Genomic DNA, 9,750 nt, shown 5'->3' with positions numbered 1-9,750 from the left:
ACGAGTCCTGGCTGTTTGTTCTCACAGATGTGTGACACTTGTGCATTTTTCATTACTGCACATAGTGAGACACAGTGGTGTGAAATGAAATGGAAACAGAAAATCTGTTTCCTTTCCTGAATCCTATTGAAACTGATTATTATTAAAGAGAGAGTCAGCATTAGACAAACACACACTACCAATGTTCAGTAGCTAAATGACCTGAGGGACTACACAATACAAGACTGCAATCTGACACACTTCCCTACCACCATCCCGTCTTGCTTGATCCAGACACTGCTCAGCTGAAAAGACTCTGTACAGCAACAGCCTCTCAGCTATGCTTGTTCTACTTCTCCTGTGGAAGGAGAAGGTGAAAATGAAGCAGGGACAGAGCTGTTGTCATTTGGTAGTGATATGATAAACGACTATGTTAAACTAGTCTCTCGCTCTCTTTTTCCTCCCTTCCACTATCTTCACAAATGGTTGCCCCACCTGTCCTTCAGACTCCTGTGCTTCTCTAATCCTTTCATCGTGCTGTTGTTTTTAGGGAAGTGTCTATGGAACAGTGTAGTGCAAACCTTTCAAGGGATGACAGAGTGATCAGAGAGGATGAAATGTACCCCAGAGAGAAATGGACAGCAAAGATTCACGGCCTTAAATGGAATTTAACTGGTTCATAGGCCTTGAATTGCATACAGGAGGAATAAAAATCAGGAGCTTTATTGACCACTGGTTAGCACAGAGTGTGTAGCATTGGCTGGCATATTCGGGGATATCCTGAGCAGTTTGTATTGAGTTGATCTAGTAATGTAATGTTAAAACTACCCTCTTGCCTTGTGCAGCTCCTGCAGTTATTACAGTAGAACCTAACTAATCCACATACCACCTAATCTGCTCAAAAAACCTGCTATCTCACCCCAACTCCAAGCAAAAATTTAAATAGCAGAGGCTGCGGTGAGGTATCATATTACTAAGAATTAATCTCTTTATAACATATACTACAGAGCATTTACTGGAACATAGAGAAGTATTAGCATAAATCATTAAAATTGAATTATATATGTATACAGAGCAGAGTTGCTGATGTATTTCATTTGATCCCAATCTTCTGCAGGGCTGGGTACTGGATAGCACAGGGAATGTGGGAGAAGAGAGGACCAGTGTAGTGGTCGATACTCCAGTCCTGCCTTTGTCTATAGCCAGCAGACTCAGGCCCCGCTCCTGTGAGACAGGGAGCTTGCATGGAGCAAAGCTCCCCACTGCACAAAGCGTAAACATCCCTATATCCAGCCACCCCTCACCTGCCACCTGTGCAGCTTGGGGAGCCTAGCATCAAACTCAAGGGACTGGGATTGGATCTCTCGAGGGAAGTGGGGAAGTCACTACTTCACACATGCACGAGCCGTGGATCACAATGCTAATTCAATGGTACTTCTCTCCAGTGCTGATCAGACCTCTGCTGCCTGCTGTTCTCTGCAGGTGTAGTCCACTGATCCACTATTGCTTTCAGCTGATAATGAAGAATTAGCCATTTTTTCTTCTTCCACCCCAGAGCTGTATTTTAGCCAATGCCTGCCTGAGGAGCGTGGACTCCAAACGTATAGACATGGCAACAGCCAATATGTAGCATATTGTAGAAACCTAAGTATGTAGCCTGTCTTTCAAATTCCAGCACTGTCTGGGATTTGTCAGCAGCCATACAATTCTTCACAGCTGAGCACCCAACTCTGTGACTGCACTGATATTTGATAGACAAGGTGGGTGAGGCAATATCTTTTATTGGACCAACTTCTGTTGGCGGAAGAGACAAGCTTTCGAGCTTACACAGAGCTCTCTTCAGGTCTATGGCATTCAAAAAGTTGTGTCTTTCACCAACAAAAGATATTACCTCACCCACCTTGTCTCTTTCATATCCTGGGACCAACACAGCTACAACTACACTGCAAACAACTGATATTGTATAGCAAGTTACCAAATGAGTGATATGAACTCTAGGCCACATCCCCAGCCTGGTGTATATCAATATAGCGTCATTTGAGTTAATTGAGTTATGCCAATTTACACCAGCTGATGATCTGACTTGCTAAGTTTAAATAGGATTGTTTGACTAGATCCTGTGTGCATCATCTTACTGATAATAGCTGTGATCATGGAATGTAGATTGCTATTGTTCATTGTTAGTAATGAAGTTATGCTTTCAATAAGGAGCCCTACTCTAATATTGCACATCAGCTGAGTTATATCCTGCCTGGTGAGAGGCATTTCAATGCCTGCTGCTTGAAGCTAGGAAACTTAGAATGTGACAGTGAGTTTATCTTGCCCATCTTTTTTGCATATGTGCCCAACCTAGCTAAGGCTTGGTCCACACTGGGGCGGGGGATCGATCTAGGAAACGCAACTTCAGCTACAAGAATAGCGTAACTGAAGTCGACGTTTCCTAGATCGAACTAAGTTTACTTACTGCGGGTCCACGCGGCACAGGCAAGCTCCCCCGTCGACAGCGCTTCCTCCTCTCGGCAAGCAGGAGTTCCGCAGTCGACGGGGGAGCGCTTCTGGGATCGATTTATTGCGTCCAGATGAGACGCGATAAATCGATCCCAGAAGATCGATCTCTACCCGCCGAATCAGGCAGGTAGTGTGGACCTAGCCTAAAGATGGTCTCAGTTATTTTTCTCGTGATCAGTGATGCTTGTGATTCATTGTACAGCTTTATTTCCTTACACACAACTCCTACAGAGCAGAAATATATTTGAGTTGCATGTTTGTCAAACAAATCAAGGACCTTTATCCAAGTACACAAAATCCTTTTGTTGCTAACACAAGCCTTCTCTAAAGATTCCTTGTTAATGTTATGAGTAAAGTAAGCAACTGTATTGTCTTTTACATGTTTCTCAAATATGCCCCTCCACTGTGCACTTTGTCAGATAACTGACTAAAATATATGTCCCAAGATGGGAGTAAATGATGGCACAAAAGTCCAGTACCTGCTCCTAGGACAATTGTTGTTACTAAGCACTCTTTAAAAGTAAAACTATTGTGGATTAGTTTTAATTATTGTTTAATTGTATTCAAAATAATAATAATTATAGTAGACCTGTCACCATCATAGAGAAAAGTAGTCACATAAAGCAAACAGCAAATGTTCTCTGGATTTCTAATATGAACTAGAGCTCATGGAGATGAAAGCTTGATGGACCAATTTTCATATTGTTTTCAGAGAAATGTTACATTTCTGCCTGATGATTATGAAGTAAGTTTCAGTACATTTATAGACTCTATACTACAGTATTTAAACACACTGTTCTCATTTTGGCTTCTGCTTCGAAACAGAAAACAACAAAATTCCAAGTTATGCACATGGCATTGTGTTAGAGAACTTTGATATATTCATAAATTACCAAACATGTCTGTGCAAATGCAGTAGAGGATGATGTCAAGAAGGAATTCAGATTTTTATTGGCTGAACATATGATATTATAGCAAAATAGAACAAAATAATCATAAATATTCCACTAACATGAAACACTGAACTTTGGTTATAAAATCAACTTTGCCAAACTTCAATCATTTGCTCTGAAATTTTCCATGCCAATTGGCCATCTCAGGCATGAAGCAGGGGGCCTGGGGAAAAAACTGTATGTGATCCTGTAATTAAACACTGTCTCATAATGCCTACACACAAGGGGGCTGAATTAAGGTTGCATAGGCTACCTTATTTCTGGCATTTCCTAACTTTTGAGTGCTTGACTTTGCAACTTTAATAATGTTCTTTTAACCTAGTGTTTTTGTATATAAGAAGTAGATGCACTTCAGAGTCTTAATTGCCTTTACCAGTGGTAATAGATAAAATAAAATATACATTGTAATTTTCAAATATTAACTAATTAATCCTGACAACACCCTTATCACGGAAGTGGGTATTGCTATACTACTATCCTCCCCCACATTTTTTTAAACAGATCGAGAAAATGAGTAGGGGAGGTTAAGTGACTTGCCTAAGACCACAGAGGAAATCTGTGTCAGAGCTCAAATTCAAATTAAGTAGTTCACGTGTTTAGGCCAAGTAGGCCTGTATTTAAACCATTATTAATCCAATTCTGTAGTACTTGTGTACCTAGACGCCAGCTGCAATTAATGAAAAATCCCATAGCACTTTCCTATATGCTGTTTATCCACCTGGCAGCTATAGCACACTTTTCTTCCTTTATTATTGGAAAAATTCTGCGTATATCAATAGTAGTCCACCAGAGGGGGTACACATCTGCTTTTTAAGTTTGTGTTAAGAGAAGGGTTTGCACTGAAAGGGATTCTAATCATGTTTTTATTCTCCCATGGCTAGTGTTTTGCTTTTGAAAACACTAGGTTTGTTGTTATACTTATAACCAGGTGGCAGTTGTCATTTAATATCGTGAAATGTTTGCTTTTGTTACCTACACTCAGAAAATGTCAGAGGGTTTGAAGTCCTTACACAGTTTATTCAAACTTTAATCAGGCAAAATTCCCCACTGACCTCAATGTGAGTTTTGCCTCAGTAAGGACTTCAGGATTTGGTTTTGAGAGAATAGGTCAGCCTGGTATCTGACACTGATGCTGTACGTTCTTGTTTCTTGCAAAAACAGTGCATTTTATAAAAAAGATAGAGCAGAGAGCAGCCTGAGCTATAAAGATTGGAGGGGGCTCTGAATTTTCTCCAAGGTCAATGGTATTTGAATTTGTCAGGATTAATTAGTGAATATTTGAAAAGCACAATGTAAATTTTAATTTATCGGTTACCACTGTTAAAGGCAATTAGGACTCTGTAGTGTATATACTGGTACTTGTTATATACAAAAATACTATGTTAAAAGAGGCATGGAGAAGCATGCATTTGTATGTGCATTACAGGTGGACTTTCCAAACTGAAACTATCAGACACATATAGCCAAAAGAATAGAGAGGAGTTAAAAATTCAGAAGAGAGGCTAAAAAACCTGGTTTGATTATGTTTTTGAAATCATGTTTTTTGGGGATCTGATTCATGATTTTTGATCTTTTGAGGTCAGCAGTGCTGCTGATTTGATTCCACCAAAATGTTTCTCTTTCAATTCAGTGGGTGCATCCCTGGATAATTAAAACAATAACAATTCCTAGTCTACCACATTCAGTGTAGGGATATATATGCAGAAAAAGGTACATGACTGTTATGGATTTTTCCCCTCCTGTTGTTTCTTTTCAGTTGCAGCACTTTCAATTAGAGATTCATAGATTCTAGGACTGGAAGGGACCTCGAGAGGTCATCGAGTCCAGTCCCCTGCCCTCATGGCAGAACCTGAATCAAAATGATGAATCTGAACGACCTGCAAACTTTGGATCAGGATCCATCCCCCAGTCCTGTGGCTAGCCCTGTCTCTCTGGAGTGCTATAAGACCATACACTGAAGGCAGGACAGGTCTGTGTCCTTAGCTCGAAGGCTGTCACACACACAGCTCTGCCCAGCCCTGAAAATTGCAGGAGTGAAGGAGGTTCTCACATCATCATGACAGCTCCTCCTGCAGGCTCCAAAACCCTGTGACAAAAATCCCACAATCCAGTCGCAAATTAGCAATACTGTAACTCTGCCTTTCCCTGGGTGCTCGGAGGGGACTTCCCTTACACACCACTAATATTGGTATAGAAGCATATAGTTTGCTCAGGAAGAACAGGCGGGGGAAAAGGGAGGAAGTGTTGCCTTGGGTATAAAGATGCATACAGTTGCACTGAGGTTGAGATGGAAATAGGAGACAGACTTGTTGAAAGTCTCTGGGTAAGGATAAAAAGGGTAAAAAACAAGGGTGATATACTGGTAGGGTCTACTATTGACCACTTAACCAGGAAGAAGAGGTAGATGAGGCTTTTTTTAAGCAACTAACAAAATCATCTAAAGCACAGAACTTGGTGGTGGTGGGGGACTTCTACTACCCAGACATCTGTTGGAAAAATAATACAGCAGGGCACAGATTATCCAACAAGTTCTTGGAATGCATTGGAGACAATTTTTTATTTCTGAAGGTGGAGAAAGCAACTAGGGGACAGGTTGTTCTAGATTTGATTTTGACAAATAGGGAGGAACTTGTTGAGAACTTGAAAGTGGAAGGCAGCTTGAATGAAAGTGATCATGGGATGATAGAGTTCTTGAGTCTAAGGAATGGTAGAAGGGAAAACAGCAGAATAAAGAAAATAAATCTCAAGAAGGCAGACTTTAGTGAACTCATGGAGTTGGTAGGTAAGATCCTATGGGAAGCAAGTCTAAAGGGAAAAACAGTTTGAGAGAGTTGGCAATTCTTCAGAGACATTATTTGGAGCACAAGAGCAAATTATCCCAATGTGTGGAAGTATGACAAGAGACCATCCTGACTTTACCAGCAGATCTGAAACTCAAGAAAGAATCCTACAAAAAATGGAAACTAGGTCAAATTATGAAGGATGAATATAAAAAACACAGGCAGGTAGGAGCAAAATTAGAAAGGCCAAGGCATAAAATGAGATTAAACTAGCTAGAGACATAGAGGGTAACAAACTGGAATGACATATCGAGTGGGGTCCTGCAGAAATCGGTCCTGGGTCCAGTTCTGTTCACTATCTTCATCAGTTATTTAGATAATGGCATAGAAAGTACACTTATAAAGTTTGTGGACAATACCAAGCTGGGAGGTGTTGCAAGTGCTTTGGAGAATAGGATTAAAATTCAGAATGCTCTGGACAAATTGCTCTGAAGTAAATAGGATGAAATTCAATAAGGACAAATGCAATATACTCTACTTAGAAAGGAACAATCAAATGCACACATACAAAATGGAAATGACTGCGTAGGAAGGAGTACTGCAAAAAGGGACCTGGGGGTAATAGTGGATCAAAAGCTAAATGTGAGTCAACCGTGTAACAACTGTTGCAAAAAAAGCAAACATTATTCTGTGATGTATCAGCAGGAGTGTTGTAAGCAAGACATGAGAAGTAATTCTTCCACTCTACTCCATGCTGATAATGCATCAGCTGGAGTATTGTGTCCAATTCTTGCACCACGTTTCAGGAAAGATGTGGACAAATTGGAGAAAGTCCAAAAGAGAGCAACAAAAATGATTAAGGGTCTAGAAAACATGACCTATGAGGAAAGATTGAAAAAGTTGGATTTGTTTAGTCAGAAGAGAGGACATAACAGTTTGCAAGTACAAAAGTTGTCACAAGGACGAGAGTGAAAAATTGTTCTTCTTAACTACTGTGGATAGGACTAAAAACAAAGGGTTTAAATTGCAGCAAGGGACGTTTAGGTTGGACATTAGGAAAAACGTCCCTAGGAACAAATTGCCTAGGGAGGTTGTGGAATCGCTATCACTGGAGGTTTTTAAGAGCAGGTTAGACAAACACCTGTCAGGAGTGGTCTAGTTATTACTTAGTCCTGCTTTGAATGCAGGGGACTAGATTTGATGACCTATTGAGGTCCCTTCCAGTCCTACTCTTCTATGATTCTACTGCCAGGCTGGGTAAGCTACCCTACATCTCCCACTCATCACTGTCCTTGGTGCACACCCCCTCAGCATCCCTTCTGCCACCAAATTCTCACTGAGCTCCCTAATTCTGCCTCCTGCTTTGCCAGTGACGTATTCCCCCTCATTCTCCCTATTCAGTGTCTCTGCTGCTCCTCACAGACCCTGTGTCCTGTCCAGCCCCCTGAACCACAGAGCAGCAGCCATTTGTCTGTGGGCATGGGTTCAATCTCATTGAGATTGAGAGGTGGCAGTCAACTTTATTAGTTTCGTGACTATATGCAGATAGGCTGTAAGGAAATGGTGGCCACCTTGCTCGCTTCAGTCCTATTTTAGCCATTTTGAATAAGGGAAAATTCATGTGTTAGCAGCCTTTCGCCTTTTTATGGGACAGGTAAAGAAACACCCCAAAATTGCTAGAGTCGCAATAAAATCACAAGAGTTGGCAATACTGAGTCAGTCACTAATAGATTATAATGAAAGATACATACAGATAAATTCTCCTTTCATACTGATGCAGCCCCATACACTTAAAAGGGATTAACCACTGGTGCAAATGGGAAGAGACTTTGGATCACGATATGAAAGATCTGGGACCTGTCAGAGTCCTTTCAAATCACCGGACTGCTGTCTTGTTGAACATCTACCCCTGTTGGCTGAAACAACAATAGAAGAGATGTGAACTGTCTCCATTCCCCTTACTGGAGGGTTAACATAAGTAGTTTGTATAGTTTCATTTTCAAGGTGATGCTGTTGAGAAAGCAAATACGTCCTTTAGCAAGAGTCACTGCAAATGCAATTCTAAACCAAAGCTAGATCCACTTGTGGTTTTCAATCTGAGTGACTCCTTTCCCTCAAAGGAACTTTTTAAACTGTTGCTTCTCACCTTTTGTCTGAGTTTAATAGATAAATCACTGGTGTTAAGGTGTAGTTTTGCTGGGAAAATGTTTACAGTGACAGAATCCCCTTTCCCCACCTTTGGGGGAGGGAAGAAGAAGTGTCCACAATCAAATTTAAAAAGTAGGTGGCAGAGATGACCCATGCCTGCCAATAGTGGAGGAGCAGAGTGAGGATAGCTGCACAGTTACCAACTTTCACATGGTAAATAAGCACCCCGACTTTCACAATAAGCCAAAAATCAAGCTAATCCCATTTCAAAACAAGGCCCAAACCAGCCAGTCCCTAAGAACCCCAACACTCTGTGACTAGATCCCCCCGGCATGCAGTCTGGGACTGTGGTGGGCCCGCTGTGCACCCCTGACTCTCTCTCCCCCTTGCCCCTGCTTGCCAGGAGCCAATCAAAAAAAAGCAACAAGCTACAAGCCAAACAAGCTACAAGCAAAAAATTAGCCAACAAGCAACTTACAAACCAATTAAGCCAAAAACAAGCCCAATTTCTGCGTATTTTTTGTGGGTTTGGCATGTCTGGATTGCCGGCTTCAGCAGTGTTACTGAGCATGCTCAGTACAAACCAAGTTTCTCTGCAGGATTGGAAGAGTGGGGATCCTCCTCCCTGCCTGTGGAGCACTAGCAGAACTGCTCTGCAGCTTGTTTCTGAAGCCTCAGCACTGGATAATGTCTATGGCTTCCTTAGGGGTGGGGTAGATTTTGACCAATGAATGCCTGAATCCATTTATCACCCCTCCCTCCCCCAACCGCTCTTGTGCATTGCAGTGGAGAAAGCCACTATGGAACACATGCAGCGTCTGCTTTCCTAGATTCCCCTTCCACCATCCTGCAGAGTGGAGCTATGTAGATTCACCTGCATTAAGGGCTGTTTGTGCCTCTGTGGGAGGAGAGGCAGGATTTCACCATTAAGAAACCATTCTGTTGTAAGTTAGAGAGAGGCTCTGTACACAGGCCAAGGTGAGCGTTCCCATCTGTCTGGGTAGTGTGACAAAGTCAGGCTAGAAGGCTGCAAGAGGGTGCTCTTATTGGGTTCTGCCCGCCTGCTGCTAAAGGATCCTCCCGCAGCCTGTGGGGTGCAAGAGGGTGCTCGAAGGCAGATACATTAGCCCCAGAATGTTAAAGGCCCTCTTCCCTACTAGCTGAGAAGGGGTTACCTCAGGTTAATGAGGGACACCTGATTCCAATTAAGGCCTGCCTGAGGCCTTTAAAAACCCCTACTCTGGTGAAGGAAGGAAGGAAGAGCTGCTGCTAGGCTAGTGGTGGTAGGGAAACAAATTTATCCAGGATAGGAGGCTGGGCTCCTTCCCACAGGGGAAACTGTCAAACCTGAAGCCCGCTGGGGGATGGACTGTCACCCCAGG

Source organism: Terrapene carolina, unplaced genomic scaffold, assembly GCF_002925995.2.
Source record: "Terrapene carolina triunguis isolate 2854851 unplaced genomic scaffold, T_m_triunguis-2.0 Scaffold211, whole genome shotgun sequence".
Lineage (NCBI taxonomy): Eukaryota > Metazoa > Chordata > Testudines > Emydidae > Terrapene > Terrapene triunguis.
The sequence above is the reverse complement of the archived record's forward strand: the minus strand, read 5'-3'. Positions refer to the sequence as shown.